The following is a 26,712-nucleotide window of genomic DNA, read 5'->3' as shown; positions in this document are numbered from 1 at the left end:
TATACTAGCTTGAATTATACAAGGTCAGTATAGCACGAATTTGGAACCCTCTGGGCAATCACCAGCCCATACTCATTTTTTAAATAAAAATAGGCTAGATTCGCAAGCTTTGGAAGCCGCCTTTTAGTGTTTTCTACATATTTGTGCAATATAGACATAGTATATTATAATTTAGTACAACGCGATAAAAGTATTTGTGCAATATAGACATAGTATATTATAATTTAGTACAACGCGATAAAAGTATTCACTCGCCAACATCCAACCTATATCGTGTTGTACTGACTTGCAATATATGTGGTTAATATAACGCAAATATGGAACCCTACATCCAATCGGCTACGTTGCATATTTGTGCAACGTGAAACCATATGGTCGAACCCTATGTCGTAATGAAAAACTATAGTATCACGAGTTTTAGAGGCCCATTTGTTACATATTAATGCAATATAGACCTTGTATACTACAAGTTAGTACACAACGCAATATAAGGCTTCCCCTCACCACCAATGTCCAATCTAAATCGCATTGTACTGACTTACAATATACAAGGTCTTTTTAGCTCGAATATGGAACCCTATTCCATATCTCTGTCTCATAGTCGTTTGTTTGTTGTTGCTGAAATTTTAACAATGCAAACTTAGTATAGCTTGAATATGGAACCTTACGGGGGATCGCTAGTTGGCCCAATAGTTGTGTTGTAATGATAAGTTGTAGTATTGCATATTAGTGCAATATAGACCTTGTATAGTGCAAGTCACTACAACAACGCGATATAAGGCTTCCTCTCACCAACTTCCAACCTAAATTGCATTGTACTGGCTTGTAATATATAAGGTATTTTTATCCCAAATATGAAACCCTATTCTATATCTCTGTCTTGTTGAAAATACAAGTGAATAGGGTGTGTGCGGGAACAAGCCCTTGGTTAGAGGCTGTAAAAGAGAAGATGTAAATGTGAAAGAACCTGTGAAAAGGTGAGAAGAATCTACTGGGAGAGAATAAAGGGTAGCATGAGAAGATTTAGAAAGTGTGGAGATATTCTGGGAAGTGTGGAGATATTTTGGGAGATATTCTGGGAAAAGTGAAGAGGTGGAGAGAATCAGGGGAAAGAGGTGGAGTGAATCATGGAGAAATCAATGGGATTTGATGCTTGATGTAAACTCTATAAATTGAGGCTTTGCCCTAATGAGAATTTGTTGGTTTTTGAGTATCCATGCCTACATTAATCTATTTGCTAATTGCCCACTAATTACATCTTAATTATTTACTAATCACTTTGTTAATGATGTTGATTCTAGTGTTTGATCCACCATAGCTCATCACAATGCCTACATTAATCACTTTGTTAATGATGTTGATTCTAGTGTTTGATCCACCATAGCTCATCACAATGCTCAAATTTCAACATGGTATCAGAGCCATGCTAATTTGTGAGCCCATTATCTTGCTAATTATTTTGCTAATTAGGATTAGTAGAAAATTATATTTTTTCCTCTTTTTTTTTAACTCACCTCTGTACCCCCAGCCAGTGGAGGAGCTCCCTCTCCTTGCACACATAAAATTAGGCCAAACCCTTCTAGCACATGATAGGTATCTCATAGCTCTTCAAGCTCATCTAAACAACGTAGCAAACCGCCACCGGATGAAGGAGAAATCGTTGTTTTAGCAGGCTACGTTTTTCAGCAGAAGATCTCAGATCTACACTCACTCAAGGTGAATCACTCTAATTCCTCTTAGCCCAAGGTGTTTTCAAGCATGCTCTACAAGTTGGTAAAGACAGAATTCAGTTTCATCAAGTCTACAGTGAGATCCAAGCTCTTCATCAAATCTGCAGGTGACTTTGGTAAAACACAGATTAAGCTTTCAATATTTGGTCAAATCTTGTGTTTATTAGCTTAATCCTCTACTAGACTCATTGCTATTGATGCCTTTGAAAGCATTTGAGCTCTTTTGAAGTCTAAGGCACCAGATCTGGACTCCCTGCATACTCTGTTTTCTACACACAAAATAGTGGATTAATTTGCTAATCAATGATTAATCAGTGCTAATCATTGTATTTTGGTATAATTGAGGGTTCAAATTAACCATTAGATATCTGATACAGATCCCTATAACTTTAGATTGCAATTCAGAGTTGGTTTGATACTCCAACCATTCCGTACAAATTGGTTACCCTTGATTTAATGTAATTTCTGGGAAAATTATGCTGATAAATTTGTGATAATCATCATTTTGCATTTAACCCTTGGTTAATGCATGTAAATCTCACTCAAATTCAAGATTATTCACAGCCAGAGTTGCATTTGGAATGTGCATAAGAATGAATGCCATATGCATTATGTATTGGGCACATTACATCAGTGTAAATATGGGATTAGACACTACCCTTGTCCAGAATAAGGCAAGAGGTAAGACCTCCCGCATAAATTTGGGTTTGCATTGCATAATGACACAAGATAAACATAAAAAGCCCAAAGGAACTGTCAGCAAAACATTGAAACATGTTGCTCACATGGAGCAAGAAGACGTGACGGACAAGCTCATGGCCCCAGCCATGAAAGAAGAAGAATATCTCTTTCTAAGAGGAAGATCCACACCAAGAAGAAAAGCTGAAGGAAGACATGGACACGAGAAGAGAAGCTACCCCAAGAAGACTGAAAGAAGACATGGACACGTGGAGAGAGACTGCCATGACAAAAAGACTGAAGACAAGAGAAGATGTGAGGCTCCAAAGAGTGAGGAGCCATGTCAAAATCTCTGAGAGAGAGAGAGAGAGAGAGACCCCCCACAACCCAATGTAACCTACCCCAACAAAGTAAAACCACCTCTGAGCCACCGATGATGTAGGCCACATGATAGAGAGATGTATGTGTGAGCACTTTAGTCAAGGTCGCAGGCAACTATAGTAAGCCTTGGACACATAGAGAGAGAGAGTGTCAAGGACTATGAGTTTAGGGACTCGAGGCACTGGTCGCAGGCTATCAAGTAAGAGAGAAACTTGATATAGGGTCCAGGTGTGCTAAGATAACTTGAGGGGAGGTGTGCTAGACACTAGTCGCAGACTATCAAGTAAGGGGAGGCAAACTTGGTGTACTAGGATTATTCACTTTAGGGGAGGTGTTGAAAATACAAGTGAATAGGGTGTGTGCGGGAACAAGCCCTTGGTTAGAGGCTGTAAAAGAGAAGATATAAATGTGAAAGAACTTATGAAAAGGTGAGAAGAATCTACTGGGAGAGAATAAAGGGTAGCATGAGAAGATTTAGGAAGTGTGGAGATATTCTGGGAAGTGTGGAGATATTCCGGGAAAAGTGAACAGGTGGAGAGAATCAGGGAAAAGAGGTGGAGTGAATCATGGAGAAATCAATGGGATTTGATGCTTGATGTAAACTCTATAAATTGAGGCATTGCCCTAATGAGAATTTGTTGGTTTTTGAGTATCCATGTCTACATTAATCTATTTGCTAATTATCCACTAATTACATCTTAATTATTTACTAATCACTTTGTTAATGATGTTGATTCTAGTGTTTGATCCACCATAGCTCATCACAATCCTCAAATTTCAACATGTCTCATAGTTGTGTTTGCTAAAATTTTAACAACGCAAACTTGGTATATCTTGAATGTAGAACCTTACAAGGGATTGTTGGTGGCTGGCCCATAGTTGTGTTACATAATGAAAAGTTGTAGTATCACTAGCTTCTGATGCATATTTGTGCAACATAGACTGTGTATATTTTGATTTAGCACAACATGATATCAAGCTTCACTCGCCAACATCCACCATGAATCGTGTTGTACTGATGTTTGCACTGTAACTACAAATCTCTATTATTCTTTCATTTTTGCTGTATAGTTAACAATCATTCTGACATCCTTTTTTTGCTTGTAGATGCATCCTTTTGAGATCAAGGTCGAACCCGATACTGGGTTTAAAGAAATGCCTAATGAGAAATTGTTTGATTTTCTTCACAAAGTCGGCCATCACCATCTCCAATCTCAGATTTCACGTATGTTTTCTTGAAATGTATATCTCCATCGAGAGTACGATCTTGTCTGGATTCTCATATCTCCAAGAGAAAGAGTAGCAATACCAGGGAGAACTACAAATGATGTAGTCATCCTGCAACTCGAATGATGCAGTCATCGTAGTAGTTGCAGTCATCCTGCAACTACTACGAATGATGCAGTCATCCTTGACAATGTTTAGTATGTGCATGTGGACAATCTTGTTTCTTCCATATCCTCAAGAGATAAGGTAAACATGGATATTTCAAAGGTGCCAAAAGGGATAAGAAGAAGACACACAATAAGTGCCCAGTACATGAGCATAAATGTTGTCTTGTTGACTCTGCTATGGGTTTATTTTCTATTTGCATTTGCTGCTTGAGGATGAGAAATTCTTAATAGAAGGAGATGAGGAAAGGTCAGAGAAACCTTCAAGAGTAGAAGATGATGAGGTTCACGAGGTTGCAGAGGAGCTAAAAATGGCTGCGGGTGGAGAGGAAACTCAATGGAGCAGTTTGATATTAATGCTTGCCCTCAGAAGAGAAGACACCCAAGTTGTGACATCTAGGTGGTTGATGATAGAGGAAACAAAGCACATTCTAGTCCTCCCTGTATATCCAATCAACTAGTATGTCCTCTTAATAGATTTTCAAGCATTGTTTGAAATTAGGAAGGACTACTATTGTAAGATTCCCTGTCCCCACTACGCAACGGATTCAGGGGTGCTAGTAGCGGAAGTAGCACTTCTTGCACGGGGTAGGGTCCCACACTTGGGGCCTCACCCATGGATATCCGGGCAAGAGACTAATTCCAAAACCGAACCCGGAAAAACTTCCTTTGTCCGGAAAGCACGGGTGATTCCTCCAGGATAACTTTTTTCTAATGTAGTCAAAAGCCTTAACTAACTGAACTGATCTGACTAAACTCGTAAGTTCCTTAGTCAGATCAGGGAAAAGATTGTACTTGGATCATAGAGACCAATGCTTTTTTCCTCATTGAGAGACACAACCGTTGATTCTTTTCCATAGAACAATTTTTGACCAGGATTTACTTTATCTAACGTACCATAACAGAATTGAGTCTCAGCTTAGGAATCCATCAGTGTAGCCTAACCCCATCCCAGTCCCATGGGTTAGCCAACCGCCCAACCACTGTAGTGATGGGATCCAATTAGGAATTTGGTTAAGTTTTGTCCCGGGTACCAGGGAAAAAAGTTCCCAGGCCCCCTAGCCAGATGTTCATGCAAACATAAAACTAGTCACACCACTTACACACCCAATATGAAATTGCCCTTATCTCAGCATCAGCTATCTTTAAAACAATCCTTATCTCAGCATCAGCTATCTCAGCATCAGCTATCTTTAAAACAATCCTTTAATGAAACCATTGTGTCACTGATCATAATGGTTTAAAACAATCCTTTAATGAAACCATTGTGTCACTGATCACAATCCTCAAAATTTCTGGTTGAATCCTTATTTCCAATCATTCCTTCATCGGTGTACTTATGGCATCATTGGCAACCTGAACGCTCACCACCTGTTCACACAGGGGCCTTTTCGATAGTTCCTAGCTCATAGTAACCGGCAATATATTCACATAACAAAATGGAATCTCCATGGAAGATCAGCAAGATCAACCAACAGATCCATATAAAAGAGCCATGGAATCATCCGTTGAGGACCAGCAAGGTCAATCAACCAGTTCCATATAAAAGAGCCATGGAATCATCCGTTGAGGACCAGCAAGGTCAATCAACCAGATCCATGCTCGGTTTCAGAAAACAACTCTTACTCCTTGTTCCAATATCTTCCACGGTGCACGTGTGGGTATCTTTGGCGACCCAGAGCCCGAGCACCATATGGTTAGCACCCTCTAGGATCCTTCACAGGTCACCTAGCGCTTCACTCATAGGCCGCTTCCTTGGTCCCTCGTCCACCGTATTGGAAGCTCACCATTTAAATCGAACCGAGGTTGGTCAAGACCTCGGCCGACCTTACTATGCTAGACGTCCTCCATTGACTCTCCGTCCTCAGCAGTTGCAACTTTATCAGCCAGGTCTCCACGACCTTAATCACAAGATGGTCAAAATGCTTCCCCAGCATTCTTGACATAAAACAGTCATTTACAAATAGGTCACAAATACAGTTTCTATATTGAACTCTCGTCTTTTCACATTATCCCTCATCAGTCCACATTACTTATTCCACATTCCATTCATGTGTGTACTCATTCCAATCACATCATTTTCCATCTCATCACCTCAGATTCATTCACATCACATATCATTTATTCACATCCCAATTCACATGTCATCACATCTCATCCATTCACTCATATCAACAACACATCCATTCACATACATATTCGAATTCATTATTCCACATACACATCCACATTCGTACATCCACATCCATCTCTATATCCATCTCTACATCCATACATCCATTTTCATATCCACATTCATACGTCCATATCCACATCAACATTCATACATCCACATCCACGTCTACATCCATACATCCATTGAGTCACATTCACATTAATACATCCACATCCACATCCACATTCACATTCATATATCCACATCCACATATATACATCCACATCCACATCCACATCCATACATCCATTCTCACATCCACATTCATACATCCACATCCATTCTTCGTTCATTTTCATCTATCTGATTCATTTCACATCCTCATATCTATTTATAGAATACAAGAGAATTCTTATTTTTGATATAAGATTTCTTTACGCATCTATTTATGCATAAATTTCATTTTAAGGAGAATAATACTTTCGAAATAAAAATAAATCTTTTATGCATGTTCCTATGCATAAATTCATTTTAAATGAGAATGGCACTTTTGAATTGAAAATCAATCTTTCATGCATCTTCCTATGCATAAAATCAAAATTTATGAAAATAACTCTTTTGAACTAAAAATAGATTTCTTTATGCATCATTCTATGCATAAAATCAAAATTGATGAAAATAACTCTTTTGAACTAAAATAGATTTCTTTATGCATCATTCTATGCATAAAATCAAAATTGATGAAAATAACTCTTTTGAACTAAAATAGATTTCTTTATGCATCATTCTATGCATAAAATCAAAATTGATGAAAATAACTCTTTTGAACTAAAAATAGATTTCTTTATGCATCATTCTATGCATAAAATCAAAATTGATGAGAATAACTCTTTTGGATTAAAATAAATTCTTTATGCATCTTTCCATGCATAAATCCAATTTAGTAGGAATTACACTTTTAGAATAAAAGAATTTCTCTTATGCATCTAATTTATGCATAAAATCCATTTATGATGAAAATCTCACTTTAAATATAAAAAAATCCTTTTATGCATACAAATCATTTATGATGAAATTCACTCTTTTAATATAAAACAATATCTTTTATGCATCCATTTATGCATAAAAATCATTTATGATAAAAATCACACTTTTAATATAAAAAAATATCTTTTATGCATATGTTTATGCATATAAATCATTTATGATGAAAATCACTCTTTTAATATAAAAGAATATCTTTTATGCATCCATTTATGCATAAAAATTATTTATGATGAAAATCACACTTTTAATATAAATGTTTTTATGCATATGTTTATGCATACAAATCATTTATGATGAAAATCACTCTTTTAATAGAAAAGAATATCTTTTATGCATCCATTTATGCATAAAAATCATTTATGATGAAAATCACACTTTTAATATAAAAAAATATCTTTTATTTATATGTTTATGCATACAAATTATTTATGATGAAAATACTCTTTTAATATAAAAGAATATCTTTTATGCATCCATTTACGCATAAAAATCATACTTTTAATATAAAAAAATATCTTTTATGCATATGTTTATGCATACAATTCATTTATGATGAAAATAACTCTTTTAATATAAAAGAATTTCTTTTATGCATCCATTTATGCATAAAAATCATTTATGTGATGACAATCATACTTTTAATATAAAAATATCTTTTATGCATATGTTTATGCATACAAATCATTTATGAAAATCACTCTTTTAATATAAAAGAATTTCTTTTATGCATCCATTTATGCATAAAGATCATTTATGATGAGAATTATACTTTTAATATAAAAAAATATCTTTTATGCATATGTTTATGCATACAAATCATTTATGATGAAAATCACTCTTTTAATATAAAAGAATTTCTTTTATGCATTCATTTATGATAAAAATCATTTATGATGAAAATCATACTTTTAATATAAAAATATATATTTTATGCATATGTTTATGCATACAAATCATTTATGATGAAAATCATTCTTTTAATATAAAAGAATTTCTTTTATGAATCCATTTATTCATAAAAATCATTTATGATAAAAATCACACTTTTATAATCAAAATAACAATTTCACTATGCTTTCTTCTATGCATAGAATTTAATTCTAAAGAGAGTAACACTTTTTTAATAATATATTTTTAGTATGCATTTTCTTATACCTAGGATGAAATATAACACTTTAAGAATACATATACGATGGGAATTACTCTTTTTGAATAAAAAAAAGCAAAACTTATTTTACACAATTTTAGAAAATTTTGCCATAACCTCCTTTGTATGGGTGACCATTTTTTAATTTTTAATTCTCTAAAATTAATTAGAAGTTCACCAAGAGTATTTAAATCATTCTAATGTAAATTTTCTATTTATCAAAGAGAAACATTATGAAAAACTTGATTTTATCCAATAATCATTCATCTAGGATAAAGAATGGTTGGATTTACTAAAGAAGAGAGGGGAATGCCTTTTTTCAATGAGGCATAACATCATAATCATTTTAGAGAAGACAAAAATCATAAAAAACCATAAAATGAAATAGAAAAGAGAAGAATCTCCAACTTACAAGGAGAATTTGAGAGCTTTCCTTTGGCTTGATGGTTTGAGGGATCTACTCTTGTTTGAAACAAGACTGGCCACCAATCTTTAGAAGAGGGAAGGTCAAAAACCAATGAATTATGAGTAAATTCATAGTTTTTGGCTCTTGGGAGAAGCAGGGTAACAGTGCAAAAAACACTATTAAGCTTCAACAAAGGGGGAGGCTTCTATTTATAGGAAAAAGTGAGTCTCTGACCAAGCAAACTGATTCTAGAAATTTTCAGATCAGTTTGGTCAATTTTTGACCATTTTTAGGTCAGTTTAGCTTACTTTTTGGATCTCATTATTTGGGAGTTTAAAACTCTCCCACACAAGTGAAATAGGCGCCTCCTTCATGAGGGGAATTCCCCCATACTGAGGTGTCAAAAATGCATCATTTCTTCTAAATATCTTTCTTTTAACTAATAACCTTGTCCTTAGTCATCTCTTCATCTTATGTGAGTATTTACTCATTTTTGGGAGGATTTTCTTTATTTCTTCCATTTATCTCCTCCACACATTTGGATGAATCTTATTGGCCCATAGGAACCTTAATTTAAAATTTTTAAAAAATCTTGACCCTCAGGTTATACTTGATTTCTAATGCACCTTCTGAAAATCTTTTTGAACTTTTATTTTCGGGAAAACTTATTTTAATAAGAAGAGATATTTTTTCATCCAAAAATATTTAAAAACTGAACTACCACTCTCTAGAATATTTTCTCTCTCTAGGCCAAAACTGGTAGAAACAAGATCTTTTATATTTCTGAAGAGGGATTCGACTACAGGGGAAGATACTGGACATCCTGGGAGGCGGGGGAGGAATCTTACATTCTACCCCACTTAAAAAATGCAAGATGTCCTCATCTCGCAGGTGGAGTATGATCTCTTTCATCTTCATCATCTTCTTCTTCTTCAATCACTTCCAGCGTTACTGCCTTGGAAGTGGACGGCCGATTTGGGAACAACTCTCTTTGACTTCTCCTATTCTGAGTTGGAGGTCTTGCATTACTTTGGGTTGAAACTGCAGGTTGGATAGAGGGTCCACCTCTAGGATTTCCCTGATTTTGGCAGATAGAACCCTGATTACTCTGGACGGAAGGGGCTGTAGTCTGGAATCTTGATCCCTGATTTTCCTACCCTGAAAACCTTGATCCAAAAGGAGTTGGGCAATCCATGCTGCGATGTCCAAACCCTTGATAGTTATAGCATTTCACTCTCTTATTCAAGGGTGGAACTTTTGAAGTTGAAATCCAGGGAATTGAGTTTCGGGAAAAGGACATTTCTTCCATTATGGAACTTCCCATATCTTGGGTTTGTTGACCCTGATGTCTCTTATGCGGAGGAAGGTTGGAATCATCTTCTGGGAATAAAAACCTTTTGAAAGGTGATGGTGCTGGCTTTGGCGGGACTTTGACATCAAAGGTTTTGGTGAAATCCTTCGCCATCCAAACTGCTTCGGCCATGGAAAGTGGCTTGGCATTCTTCACCAGGATATTCAAAGGTTCGTTCAGTCCTCGAATGAACCTGGCCATCAGGTGTTCTACATCCAGTGGGAGGTGAGTATCTGAGGAGGAGGGAGAATGCTTGGTGATATGCTTCAATAGTTCTACTCCCCTGGGTTAACTCTAAGAATTCGTTCATCTTTATTTCTAAAAAGCCGGGAGGACAGAACCTTGTCCTTAGGTAAATTTTGAGATCAGTCTAGGTTTGGGTATTTCGGTCGAGACGGTTTGTCTCGCAGTGGTTTCTCCATGCCACTCTAGGTGTCTCCACTATCTTTAGCCTTGTAAGAACCATTTTGCTCTTCTCATTATACCCGGTGACATCCAAGTATTCTTCCATTGATTCGATCCACTTCTCCACAGCCTCGCCCAAGTTTTCCCCTTCACCCTTGAAAGGTCCAGGCTGTGAACTATGAAGAGTTTTACGAACATCCAGGTCAAGATCTTCTTCATCAAGTTGGGGGTTAACATTTCTATCATGAGTGACGACGACCTCGATCTATGTTCCTATCTCAATACGAAAATTCTTGTTAAGTTTCTTTATTTATTTATTTATGATTCAATCTGATTTTTGATTCAACTGATTCTGGGGTTCTTTAAATAGTTCGGCTCATGATTTCCGATAGCTCGGTTGCATTTACATTAGCATGGTGACAAACACCAGCATGCATGAAGTAAAGAGTGTCCACCTTAGAGCCTCTGGCAACAACCAGTGAGCCCTTACTAATGTTCCACTTTCCACGACCAAATGTGGTGGTAACATAATCAGCATCATCAAACTGTCCAGTAGAAAGCAGGTTCCTTCTCCTGAATGGTCCTGTTCATCCTCTCTGCTGTCCCGTTTTGTGGAGGATCATAAGGAGTAGAGAGCTCCCTCTTGATGCCTTTAGCATCACAGAAGTCCTGAAACTGTTTGGACATATACTCTCCACCATTGTCGGAACGCAAAGCCTTTAGTGTTTTGCCAGTTTGATTCTCAACATGAGCAACAAACTTCTCAAACACTGAGAATGTATCACTCTTCAAACGAAGAGGATAAACCCACACCTTGCGTGTGGCATCATCAATAAAAGACACAAAATATTTTGCCCCTCCCAAAGAAAGCTGAGGCATCTCACATACGTCTGTATGCACAAGCTCTAACCGAGCATCTTTCTGTCCAAGAGCTTTCTTGTGGGGGCACTGGAGTTGCCTGCCATATATACAATGCTCACAAAACTGAAAACTTGAGAACTTTAGAGAAGGCAAGTAACCAAAACGAGACAATTGCTCCATTCCTTTGACACTCATGTGTCCCAACCGGCTATGCCACAATAATATCTTTATCACAATAATGGTCCATCAGACTGAATTTTTTCCATCTGAACAATCCATGGGGATTTCAAATTTTCAGATTTTTAATTTATCATCCCTTAACTTGACCCACTGATCAAAAGTTAACAGTAGCAATCTGCCAGCACAATCCACTAATCTCATAGTGATTGGCTGAAGTCATTAATGTCGTTCTAGTTAAGAACATCATCACAGGGACTCGTCCCCTTCATCCTCATTGCGGTTTCGCTCAGCTTATTATATTTCAACCAAATTTCAGGGATCATCATTTTTCAATCAGAATCCAAATCAACTCATCAGTTCTCAACCAGAATTTAAAAATCATATCAATCACATTCGAATTCATCAACTGGATATGCTTATAATTTCAAGTCGTCTTAGATTTACTCGTATATACTGCCAGTAAAGAGCTGCAGTTATACCCTCGGTATATACGGGTAGTCATGGTTCTTGGAACTATAAGGTAAATACCATCATGTCTAGGCCTCAAGCAAGTCAAGGATTCCATACAATTGTGGTACTTCCATCTGAAGACCCAATTACCAATTTACGAATTTCAGTTTGAATATCAAATTGTATGAATTTTATCACACAATTACAACCTTTTAGTGCTTCTTGATAAATTTTTGACATAGTTGGCTTCTCGGTTGATCCTCATTAACCAAATAGCTCTGATACCAACTGTAAGATCCCTATCCCCACCGTGCAACGGATTCAGGGGTGCTAGCAGCGGAAGTAGCACTTCTTGCATGGGGTAGGGTCCCACACTCGGGGCCTCACCCACGGATATCCAGACAAGAGACTAATCCATCGGTTTTTCCAAAACCGAACCCGGAAAAACTTCCTTTGCCCGGAAAGCACGAGCGATTCCTCGAGGATAACTTTTTTCTAACGTAGTCAAAAGCCTTAACTAACTGAACTGATCTGACTGAACCCGTAAGTTCCTTAGTTAGATCAGGGAAAAGATTGTACTTGGATCATAGAGACCAACGCTTTTTTCCTCATTGAGAGGCACAACCGTTGATTCTTTTCCATAGAACAATTTTTGTGACCGGGATTTACTTTATCTAATGTACCATAACAGAATTGAGTCTCAGCTTAGGGATCCATTAGTGCAGCCTAACCCCATCCAGTCCCATGGGTTAGCCAACCGCCCAACCACTATAGTGATGGGATCCAATTAGGAATTTGGTTAGGTTTTGTCTCGGGTACCAGGGAAAAGAGTTCCCAGCTCCCCTAGCCAGATGTTCATGCAAACATAAAACTAGTCACACCACTTACACACCCAATATGAAATTGCCCTTATTTCAGCATCAGCTATCTTTAAAACAATCCTTTAATGAAACCATTGTGTCACTGATCACAATCCTCAAAATCTCTGGTTGAATCCTTATTTCCAATCATTCCTTCATCGGTGTACTTATGGCATCATTGGCAACGAGAATGCTCACCACCTGTTCACATAGGGGCCTTTTCGATAGTTCCTAGCTCATAGTAACCGGTAATATATTCACATAACAAAATGGAATCTCCATGGAAGATCAACAAGATCAACCAACAGATCCATATAAAAGAGCCATGGACTCATCCGTTGAGGACCAGCAAGGTTAATCAACCAGATCCATGCTCGGTTTTAGAAAACAACTCTTACTCCTTGTTCCAATATCTTCCACGACGCACGTGTGGGTATCTTCGGCAACCCAGAGCCCGAGCACCGTATGACCAGCACCCTCTACGATCCTTCGCAGGTCACCTAGCGCTTTACTCATAGGCCGCTTCCTGGGTTCCTCATCCACCGTACCGGAAGCTCACCATTTAAATCGAACCGAGGCTGGTCAAGACCTCGGCCGACCTTGCTATGCGAGACGTCCTCCATTGAGTCTCCATCACAGCAGTTGCAACTTTATCAGTTAGGTCTCCACGACCTTAATCACAAGACGGTCAAAATGCTTCCCCAGCATTCTTGACATAAAACAGTCATTTACAAACAGGTCACAAATATAGTTTCTATATTGAACTCTCGTCTTTCCACATTATCCCTCACTCATCAGTCCACATTACTTATTCCACATTCCATTCATATGTGTACTCATTCCAATCACATCATTTTCCATCTCATCACCTTAGATTCATTCACATCACATATCATTTATTCACATCCCAATTCACATGTCATCACATCTCATCCATTCACTCATACCGACGACACATCCATTCACATACATATTCGCATTCATTATTCCACATACACATCCACATTCGTACATCCACATCCATCTCTACATCCATACATCCATTTTCACATCCACATCCACATCCACATTCATACATCCACATCCACATCCACATCCACATCCACATCTACATCCATACATCCATTTTCACATCCACATTCACATTCATACATCCACATCAACATACATACATCCACATCCACATCTACATCCATACATCCATTTTCACATCCACATTCATACATCCACATCCATTCTTCGTTCATTTTCATCTATCTGATTCATTTCACATCCTCATAAACTATTTATAGAATACAAGAGAATTCTTATTTTTGATATATGATTTCTTTACGCATCTATTTATGCATAAATTCCATTTTAAGGAGAATAACACTTTCGAAATAAAAATCAATCTTTTATGCATCTTCCTATGCATAAATTCATTTTAAATGAGAATGACACTTTTGAATTAAAAATCAATCTTTCATGCATCTTCCTATGCATAAAATCAAAATTGATGAAAATAACTCTTTTACACTAAAAATAGATTTCTTTATGCATCATTCTATACATAAAATCAAAATTGATGAAAATAACTCTTTTGAACTAAAATAGATTTCTTTATGCATCATTCTATGCATAAAATCAAAATTGATAAAAATAACTCTTTTGAACTAAAATAGATTTCTTTATGCATCATTCTATGCATAAAATCAAAATCAATGAAAATAACTCTTTTGAACTAAAAATAGATTTCTTTATGCATCATTCTATGCATAAAATCAAAATTGATGAGAATAACTCTTTTGGATTAAAATAAACTCTTTATGCATCTTTCCATGCATAAATCCAATTTAGTAGGAATTACACTTTTAGAATAAAATAATTTCTCCTATGCATCTAATTATGCATAAAATCCATTTATGATGAAAATCTCACTTTTAATATAAAAAAACTCTTTTATGCATATGTTTATGCATATAAATCATTTATGATGAAAATCACTCTTTTAATATAAAAGAATATCTTTTATGCATTCATTTATGCATAAAAATCATTTATGATGAAAATCACACTTTTAATATAAAAAAATATCTTTTATGCATACAAATCATTTATGATAAAAATCACTCTTTTAATATAAAAGAATATCTTTTATGCATCCATTTATGCATAAAAATCATTTATGATGAAAATCACACTTTTAATATAAAAAAATATCTTTTATGCATATGTTTATGCACACAAATCATTTATGATGAAAATCACTCTTTTAATATAAAAGAATATCTTTTATGCATCCATTTATGCATAAAAATCATTTACGATAAAAATCACACTTTTAATATAAAAAAATATCTTTTATGCATACAAATCATTTATGATGAAAATCTCTCTTTTAATATAAAAGAATTTCTTTTATGCATCCATTTATGCATAAAAATCATTTATGATAAAAATCACACTTTTAATATAAAAAATATCTTTTATGCATATGTTTATGCATAAAAGATAAAAATATCTTTTATGCATATGTTTATGCATACAATTCATTTATGATGAAAATCACTCTTTTAATATAAAAGAATTTCTTTTATGCATCCATTTATGCATAAAAATCATTTATGATGAAAATCATACTTTTAATATAAAAAAATATCTTTTATGCTTTTAATATAAAAAAAATCTTTTATGCATATGTTTATGCATATAAATCATTTATGATGAAAATCACTCTTTTAATATAAAAGATTTTCTTTTATGCATAAAAATCATTTAGGATGAAAATCATACTTTTAATATAAAAAATATCTTTTATGCATATGTTTATGCATACAAATCATTTAGAATGAAAATCACTCTTTTAATATAAAAGAATTTCTTTTATGCATCCATTTATGCATAAAAATCATTTATGATAAAAATCATACTTTTAATATTAAAAAATATCTTTTATGCATATGTTTATGCATACAAATCATTTATGATGAAAATCACTTGTAGAGCGGTTCTCTCTACCGTGCAATATAGTGCTCATAGAGTACTACCGATCAACAAATGTGTTAAGAAACACAATGTCAGTTCGAGGACTCGACCCGATTAGTGCATGAAGGCTTATCCCATGAGGGATAGTTCACATACACAAACCACCACTTGTGACGATTCAACCATTCAACACCTCAATCAATCTCTCAATCCCTTAAATCCACTACACTAATCAAGACAACAAGCAATGCATAGCAATCGCTTAATCCCATTCAAACATTGATTAAATCTTAGCTTTCCCTAATGCCTGCAAATCCATAAGCGTGCATCTACTAACCCACAAGCTTAAGCAAGTAGAGAATATAACATTCACAAACCCACAAGCTCGTAGAGAGAGTCTATCCATGAATAACTCATTGCCAAGAAGTGAGCAAGAGCTTGCATCAATGGAGACTACACACACACAATACAAGCATGCAGCATACACAAGAGAAAGAAAGAAGCATTCAACTAATCATAGATTAATCTACTTCAATGATGCTAAAATAGATTAAGAGAATGAAGTGGAGCTATACTCATTGGAGCTTCATGTTCATTAGAGTACAGTAGAGAGAGAGTTAGAGAGCTGCCATAGCTTGAGAGCTCAAGAGCTTCACTCAATAGCTTATGGGAATGGCAAAAAACGTCCACTTTCTTTAGCTAACATCTCTTTTGTAGAGATGCCACTAACCCTAACCCTAGGCCTCTTTCACACATGGGCGGACAACCCCATAAGTGAGCCTTGCTTAATACACTTAGAACTCTCATTTAGAACCCACATTGGCCTAAAACGATTTACATTGCACTTCGGCACAAAAATATGAAAAAAATTATGTGCGTCTTTATGTTCCCATGGCTACAATCCCACTCTCTCGCATTAATTGCTTCCGGCCTCCTTCCATAATCCGTGTTCCCGTGAGTGTTCCCATGGAACATTCCCCCCTTCCTAAATCGCGTACGTCCTCGGGCGCGGTAGAAACAAAAGCTGCAAAAAAACAATGGAAGACAAGTAAAGCCTTTTATTGAAAAAAAAAACAGCAATGAAAATCTCACACGTGAGCATACATGTAAAAGGCTGATTAAAGTTTTAAAGAGTGCTAAAAGAGGTAAGTAAAGACTAGTCAAAGTGAGACTAAGTGGTAGATAGTGCTATATGCAAAGGCAAGTGTGCTTGTACACCGCAGGTTATGACCACAGTCTCAATGTCCTACAAGTGTTTAAGTTATTTCTAAGTGGCAACCCGACTCCTAAATATGAGCAATAGTGATTGGACCTTTTTTTCTTTTTTCTTTTTTTTTCTTTTTTTTGGTTGTTGTGTGTGTGTAAAAGATGATAAAGAGGAAGGTTCCATCCCAATGAGACCCAAGCAATGGCCAAGAGACCTCCGCCAAGAGAATCTAAAGGCCGCTAAGTATCTCAAGGGTGACAGACGCTTTTCTTTCTTTTTGACATAAGGAGTATCCCATGAAGATGAGGGCATCGGTCTCGAGGACCCATAATGTACCCCAGAGTCCTACCAGCATCTATCAAGGCGATAGAGTCCTTGAAGGTCTTTCTTAACCTTTTAGACGTCAGTGTTCACCCCATGGAAACCAAGGCATTGGCCCCAAGGTGCTAAGACAACCCAAGGTCCTACCAAGCATTCCACATGGCTATAGACACATCATGTCTCGATTCACTTGTATATGTTTTTTAGGGCATGATTTTCGTAAATTTTTTATTAATCCTAGCACCTAGCCCATACCTAAGAGGTAGCTACCACTAGGGATAACTAATATACTTCGAGAGCATAAGAACTTGGCATACTCCGTTGGTATATATCCTACACCATCTTCAAATAGAAATACCTTCTACTAAGTCCTCTAAGAATCTAGAAATCACTCACCACATTTTAACAACTAGTTTAAAACTTAAACCAGCCAACTGTGTGTGAACATGCAAACAATATATCCAAAAGTTAAAAGCACATAAAGAACAAAAGATTATGATTTGAATACACCTGTTGTAGTTCTCGTTGATGTTGTGCGTTTGCATTGATGTATTACTGATGTTGTGCAGATTGCTTCTCTTTGCTCTTTGTAAGGATTGCATGTCTCCCCCCTTCCTAATTTGTGTGCACGGTAGGTGGACTATTGGGGCGTGTTTGATGTATTACTGATGTTGTGCAGATTGCTTCTCTTTGCTCTTTGTAAGGATTGCATGTCTCCCCCCTTCCTAATTTGTGTGCACGGTAGGTGGACTATTGGGGCATGTTTGTATGCTCTTGTTTAGCTGAGATCTCTGCAAAATGTTTATTAACAAACAAGAAAAGAAAAGAAAAGAATAAAATTTGTTATTGGTGCCAATCAGCCGAGGGGAAAAACCTAGTGGTGGGAGAAAAGTGCCCTGGCTTGTTGAACTTATTATGGAGCTGATAAGCTTACCCTTGCACTGGTGGTGGATTCGTGTCCACAACTGGTGGAAAGATGGTATCAATCACTTCAGGATGCAAGGACAACCCTATACAAAAACCAACCTCTGGAGAAGGTGGTAGAGGAAGGAGTGCTTCCTCGCTAAAATATGGCATTGGTTCTATGGGAAGGTTAAGCAGACAATTTCAATTTTGGAACTGCTCAATATAGGTACTCATAGTGATCCGAAATTGACATGTTGAGGCTGGGGGAAAGAGGGCTTGCAAGTCATGTATCCCTCCATTGTTGTGCTTAAACCTCCTTAGGTAATCTACGTTGATTTGGTCCTCGGTCTAGTACTCTCACATCAAGAAGGCTATGGCGTTGGGGTGTAATTCCCATAATTTGTTTCATTAAGCCCGTGCCATATTGTCGAAAGTAAGAGCGGCATAGCCAAAAAATGTGTGAAGCTTCTCCTAATACGAGTCATGCACACTCTTGACAATGTGGAAATGGGTGATGCTGTTGATAGAATAAAGTGACAAAGTGATGTCCACAGCAATTTTCACCTAAGGGAGCATAAAAGTACCTAGAATGAGTTTGAAAAGGAGGAGCACTATAACCCCTGGGATGTTCAGGTTGAGTACTATCAGGGTCAATGCATGGTGGACATGTATCTCGCCAAGTATCCATCATCAGGAGGTATCTAGGCGTAGAACAATGAAATGTAGAAACTTCAAACTTTATACACTCATATCCATCATTACAATCCCTATCAAAAACATTGTAGATAAGATCATCTCAAAAAGAACACAGGACAGCATACATGTAGATGAATCGACGATAATAGCCACAATGTCCCATGAATATTTGTACCCCTTTAGGGTTGATAGGCTGACGTAATGAGACAATGACATCAATTTTATCCATATTTGTTGAAATCCCATTGCGAGAAACAATATGGCCCAAAATTTTCCCTTGTCTTACCATGAATTTGCACTTGTCAGGATTCAAGCATATATGATAAACTTGACACTTTTGAAGCACAAGTCTGAGGTGTTCTATATGATCATCACGCTCTTGTGAGTGAACACATAAATCATCCATGAAGATCTCAAGAAATTGCCTAAGGTACTCCTTACTCCTTGAATACATGACTCATTAACCACTGAAAGGTTGCTGGTGCATTTGTTAGACCAAACGGCATAACACGATAGGCAAAGATGCCATCTTCAGTAGCAAAGGCTGTCTTGTGTCGATCCTTTGGATTAATTGACACTTGATTGTAACCGGAGAATCCATCCAAGAAACTATATGCCTTTTTCCCTGCAACTCGTTCCAAAAGATGATCCGTGATTGGAAGTGGGTAATGATCACGTACATTAGCTGCATTTACCTTCTTGAGGTTTACACATACTCAAAGTTTTCCATTTTTCTTGGGCACCACTACAATAGGGGAGACCCATTCAGTGTGTTCAATCTCATAGATAAATTCTGCCTCTAAGAGCTTGTCTATTTCTTCTTTTATCTTTAGTGCAAAATTCTCATTATAAGTATAAGGACATTGCTTGGAAGGCTTTGCATCCTCTTGCAATGGAATTGTATGCTGACATATGCTTGGATCAATTCCTTTGAGGTCTTTATAACTCCAAGCAAAAACATTGCGATACTCCTTTATTGTTTGAATTAATAACGTCTCCTCATCTAAGGACAAGTCTGTGGCAATCCACACATAGCGAGGCTCTTCTCCTGGCTTAGCGATATCAATTTTTTTTGCATCTTCTGGACCATCATATGAAACCCTTGGCACGCTTGGCTTTTGGCGCATGGGCTGTTGAAGAACAATCTTCCGATCTTGAAGAGTGTACTGTGTGAAGTTGGGGGGAACATTGAGACCTTGTTCTTGTCCACTTGAGTCATCACTAATTGAAGAACATGTGGTTTTGAGCTCTCTTTTGCAATCTTGCATCAGATTTTTTTGTTCAACCGCCATTATCTTTGCACTTCCGACATTCTCTTTTGAATCGGTTTGAGACTTGAGTTTTGGTTTTGGTTTCTTTGTTTTTTTATGATTTTTGCTAATAGTTTTTACCTTTTCTCCTGGTTGGAATCCATCTGATCGTTTTACTTGGTCTTTGATACTATCTTGTGCTTGGACATAGTATAGATATCCATTCTTTCCTGAGAAGTGAGGTGATGGTCGAGAGTGTTCATTCTTAAACTCCTCGTCTTCTTTTTGTTTTCTCTCACATCGTTCCCTCTCATCTTGTTTATGGATTCTCTTATGGCTCTTACAACGTTTACGTTTAGGTCGGCTTCGAGGGATCTCTATTTGAACCTCCCTTCCTCTCAAGAGTAGGCGTGCCTTTCCTAACTCTTCCTCGGGGATTATCACATCATCTTCAAAATCAGAGTCCCATCCATCTTCCTTATCAGCATCATTAGCAGATTCAAGTGTTAAATTCTCCACTGAGACTTTCTCTCCTCGGAAATTATCACATCATCTTCAAAATCAGAGTCCCATCCATCTTCCTTATCAGCATCATTAGCAGATTCAAGTGTTAAATTCTCCACTGAGACTTTCTCTACATGCAGTGCTGTTGTGGATGCATCCCCATAGTACAAATCATCTAGAAGGTCATGTGGTTGTACCATTCGTATAGGAATAATGTCATATCCATCTGAGTCACAAAATTGAATTGGCTTAGGTAAAGCACATGTTGATAATGTTGCAAGGACATGACTCCATTCTAGGGGGTCAATTAAGTGCTCAGGGAAGGGTTGTGGAATGTATGCCTCATCTGATACACTTCGATTACCCTTAAGTCTCTCAGTGTTGAAATCCCTACATGAGGCTCCACACATCCACAGATCTTCTCGCCCATCTGACAATGTAACTCTTGAGCCTTCAGATGAAGCAGAATCAAACTCATCTATTGGAGACCTTGTTACATCACGATATGAGTGATTCTTTAGGTTGACCCTTGTGATGATAGAATCATGCCGGAGGTACAAATAATTGTATTCCCAATCTTGAATCATTTGAAATTGTCGCATGAATGGTCTACCCAATATCACTTCATAGTTTGGATGCTTTCCAAAATCCACTACTGCAAATGTGTGCTCATATTCAATCCCACATGTGGTGACCAATATGTTCTCTAGCAACCCAATGGGATGTTTTAAGCTTCCATCTGCTAGCTGCAAGCGCATCCTGGTACTCCTAATAGTTGCCCCACTTTTCCCAAATGGACCTTGTCACAATGCCCACTTCTGCACCACTATCAAGTATTGCAGTTGAAGCTACTTTTCGCACTTCTAATGGGAGGGTAGCATCCTGGTACTCCTAATAGTTGGTTTGCCCCACTTTTTCCAAATGGACCTTGTCACAATGCCCACTCCTGCACCACTATCAAGTATTGCAGTTGAAGCTACTTTTCGCACTTCTAATGGGAGGGTAGCATTTCCCTGATCGTCCTCACAAAATTTTCCTACTTTGTTGATAGGAATTGGCATAACATGCTTTGTCTCAGTGTGTATAGTACAATGATGGTGACCCTTTTGTAGCAATACTTGCTCTGACAAACATGTGGCAATATCATTCCATAACTCTAGACGAAGCTTTATCAAATCAAGCAAAGGTATGGTACAAGCCACTGGTGCTGAACAAAATAGCTTGCATGATACCCATATCCATCTCTTTTGTCAACCTTCTATGCATGGAGGGTATCCTCAAGGTTTGAGAATAGTTCTCATATTCTCCCGAATAAGATGGTAAGGTTTTCATTATATGCTTACTTCTAGGAGAAACAATTGTTTGAACTTCCTCCTGGATGCTTGGGCGTCTAAAGTTGTTTTCTGTGCCCCTGGTAAAATCCACCTCAGAGAATGGAGGTGAGATAATAGAGGACATATTCTTATTAACTTTCTCATGAACTGCTGCCCACATCTCATTTGCCATGTCCTCGTTAGCATCAATAACTTCATCATTGCATGGGAAGGCAAGACTAGGTGGCAGGGCAGAATGCCTTCTTTCAATGGTGGTGCAGACTTTTCGCTACTATGAGCTTGTGAGATCAGCTCACTTTTCATTTCCCAACTTGATGACAGTTCTGGTATGGTTTCTAATGTTGGCTTAAGAGAGGTTGGGGCCCGAGGGATAGGTGGAGGTGGACCCTCAAGTATTGATTGAGCTTCCCTAATGAGTTGCTGATGTACAGCTAGATTGATCTTCTCCTCACACGAGGGTTTGGGTATTCTTGAAGCTTCTTGGGTAGCTCAGATAAAGCTACAATGCGACTTCTATGAGCATCAATGATGGCATCTAGAGTCTCGTTCACCTTATCCACAAAAACAAAACCCCCAGAACTATCCTCGGTCATACTAGCCTCATCTTGTTTAGCACTAGGCCCAGGTTGAGGTTGATGCTCCTCATGCACTTCTTGGGATGTAAAAGGTTGATCCCTCATGTTTTGTTTAGAGACTTCTTGAGAACTAGTGGATGCACTCTTAGATCGCTTGTTGCGGTTCTTTTTTCTCCTAGTTTGCTTGTTGCGGTTCTTTTTTCTCCTAGTGGTCCTTTTTCTATTGGCATGTAGGGTCTTGTCCACTAGATTTGCCTTTGCATCCCTAGTTCGAGGTGTTTCATCAGTCTGCATTTTGGCATTTCGTGTCTGTGATCTAGTCATGACTCTAAGTGGCACGACATCCTCATTTTCTGATGAAGGTGGCGATGGAGCTGCTTCTACAAAGTTGAGTGAGACCTTTGGTTGAGAGGTGCCTTCCTCATGTGGTTTTAGCAAACAATCCTTTGGGAAGTGTTCTACACAACACCCTAGACAATATCTTTCAATTGGTGGAAACTGTGGTACTGTTGTATTGGATCGAGCTGCTTGCCTTGGGCGATGTGGACAATCACGAGCCCAACGGGGTTCTCCGCACTCATAACAGGGGTCCATTAATTTGGCTTCTACTTTCCTTTGCTGCCATTGACCTGAGGGGCCTGGAGTCCTAGGTTGGTAGCCGCCTAGCAACATCAAAGAATTTTGTTCCCCTGGTTGCTTGGCTTGGATATGTGGGACTTTCAAAGAGATTTTCCTTGGATGAATATGATGCATATTCCTCCTCCACATAGCCTGGGTTTACCAAGTCTCTATACATATTTGAATTATCATAGTTAACAACCCTCACAGGAGCAGTCCCAAGAGCAGGAGGTTGAGCTCCAAGTACAGGTCGTGCTTGCTCTTGTGCCATCGGTGGCTTACGTTCAAAATTAGTATACTGTTGATGCATTTGTGGAGCCACTCCACCCCTTTGCCGCTCATGCTCCTGTCTCATTCTTGCAATGCGAGTACATTCCTGTGTGGTGTGGGTAAAGTTCCAAGCATAGGCCTGGCAGCACCACTTCTTTGTGGGTTGGTTTGTGATTAGAGGAGAAAAGGTATTACATTCTTCGGTTTTATGGTTACCGCCACATGCTCCATAAAGATGAGGACCTGTAGGTAGTACACTCCTCATTCGCTGCCTGCTGCTGCTGTTGTTGTGGCTGCATGGGTGGGCGATAGGTTTGTCCCAATCTCCTTAGTACTAGGTTAGCTATGTGGTCTGGATTTACTAGTGCGCTAGACCCTGAACTTTGGTCATCACCCCACTGCTCCCTAGGTTGCACCTCAGGCCCAGAACCATCTTGGAATTTGAAGTTATCTGTGAAATCCATAGCATCATGGCAACACTCATTGAAATTTGTATGCTTCTTTACATAGAGATGTGTATGCAGTGTTGAATTTTTGAGTACTTTTAAGAAGAGAGAAATTAATCGACTCTGGGTGGGCTTCTCATCTTCTGGGCTGCTTCATCCTATTTACACAGTCTCTAACACTCTCAGTCTCGCCTTGCTTGAAAGAGTAGATGTTTGCTACTGTGTCATGCTGAATCCCCATCAAGGAAAAAGCAGCAATGAATCTCTCTTCCAAAACTCGTAAAGAAGATTTATCTGAAGCCTCTAGTGCCTGAAACCAAGCAAGGGCCTTTCCCTCAAGAGTGAGCCCAAATCCTTCAATTTGAGTATGCTTAGTCACTTGCTCAGCCCGAACTGCTTGCCCAAATCCTTCAATTTGAGTATGCTTAGTCACTTGCTCAGCCCGAACTACTTGCCTAAATGCTGCTACATGGTCATATGGATCTCCCGACCCTTCGTACTTCTTTACCAATTTCTGAAGAGTTGATGGCCTTACTTGTCTTGAATACTCATCATAGGGCCTACGGCCTCTCACTCTCAGTGTGGGAACTGTTCCTCTCTTTGGTAAGATGGTCCACATGCATCCCAAATTGGTGTGGGTCCCCTATTACTAGCCTCACCAACCCCCTCCAAAGATCTTGTTACCCGCATTTCAGGAGGTGCATTTATGGGAGGCCGAGTTGGCTCCCCTACCCTGTCATAGTGAGAGAAACGTTGTTGTGGTGTGATCTGTGGTCGCACTTTTGGTGTAGGATAATATCTTGGTGCTAGAGTTGGGCTACTTGCAGTGGTCCACTTTGATGTTGAGGGTCCCTCTCTAGTGAACTCTCTTAGGGGAGGAGCAACAGTTTCTCCAAGAAAGGCTGTCTCTCCTGGTTTAGCTATATTAGTTGAGAACACTTCCATGAATAATGGTTGTCCTCTCCACGTGAGCTCACGAATTTCCTTCCAATCTAAGGTTCGGTATTCATTGGCCCATTTATCAACGATTCGGTTCTTGTATCCTGCAAGCTTCTCGACTACCACCACAAGTGCTAGAGAAAGATCTAGCTCTGGTGATCTAGTTGTGGCATAATATCCTTCTAAAGAGTCCTTATAGACCTCTTGAAGTGGGTCATCCTGAAAGACCTTTGTCACTGGAATTTGTCGTACAAACTCCCATTGGTTCTCAGCCCCCTGATCCATTTTGCTCTTGCCTTTCCTGTCCCTTTCTAAATTTAGATCTACACAAAGTAAATCATCTATGGATGGCTTTGAGGACTGGGCATTGGATGGTCCAGGCATGTCCAGCTCAATAAGCCAATCATCTCTAGACTCCCTTGCTCTGGAAGGCTTTTGATAAGTCTAAGAACTCACTTTTAGAGAGCTCCCCTAATTTGTCCACATTCTCTGGATGATAGGTGACTTCGTAGCGAACACCATCTCCACCCATGTACATGTTACCCTGGTCATTGACTAAAGGTGCTCTATCAAGCTCTGAGAAAAAGTCTGCGATCTTAACGAGATACCGTTGTTGTGGATCCCTAAAGATCTCAGCTCCCTGAGCATTCGTGTAGACATATTGAAGTCTCACATTGAGTGGTAACCCCATGGTGTCGGCTTCAAATGGATTAAAAGATCTTGTGGGTGTCCTATTTGGGGCTAAGGGATGACGGCCCTAGATTGTCCATAGACAATGAGCTAGTTGTCCTGGAAAGGGTATCAGATTGGGATTCGGAAAAGGTTTCAGTAATATCTGTCAAATTTCCTACAATTGGGTCCCACTTTCCTGCGTAGGTACTCTAGAAGGTGCCCTAGGCCCTATGGCAGTGTCTATATGACGTCCCGACCGCAAGTGCATAAGGTCAAATTTTAAGGTTTTTTAAATAAATATATATATATATATATATTTTTTCAAAAAAATCCAAAAATTTTCAAGTTGGCTCAAACTTTGCCAGAACCCATTTTAAACCCCCTCGAACACATTAGGCCAAAAAAATAGCGTATTTTTTCGGATTGAAAATCGCCTAAAATTTACCAGTTTTCCATACTGACTCACTATATGGGAAAATGGTTCCAGGACCAAAATTTCGACGATGGGTGTCGTCTAACTCCTCTCGAAAAGTTAGATAACCTTCCAAATTTTTGCGACAGAAAATGAAAAATTTTTCAGACTTTTTTTTTTGGCACCCCCTTATCCGGTTGCGGCGGCGGTCTTTATGGTGCGGTGTGTGGGTCTCTCCGCACGGTGTGCAGTTCACACACAACTGCCTTCTTTTTTTTTTTGAAGTGCGTGTGCAGTGAACTAAATGCGTGTATAGCTGTGAGATTTGCAGAATTCAATGCATGTGCAGTGAACTAAATGCATGTGCAGCAAATTCGAAATGTTCAATCTTCCTGTGTGTGTGTAGATTTCAGTTCCTCTATAGGTGCAGGTTTAACAGAGAACTAAAATACAGGTTTAACAGAGAACTAAAATGCACAAAATTAATGATGCAGAAAACTGAACTAAGCTAAGAACAAAAAATAAAATGAACATGCAAAAAACTGAAACTGTA

Source organism: Cibotium barometz, chromosome 44 (assembly GCF_041138505.1).
Source record: "Cibotium barometz isolate CiBa-2024 chromosome 44, ASM4113850v1, whole genome shotgun sequence".
In the NCBI taxonomy this organism is placed as follows: Eukaryota; Viridiplantae; Streptophyta; class Polypodiopsida; order Cyatheales; family Cibotiaceae; genus Cibotium; species Cibotium barometz.
The sequence above is the reverse complement of the archived record's forward strand: the minus strand, read 5'-3'. Positions refer to the sequence as shown.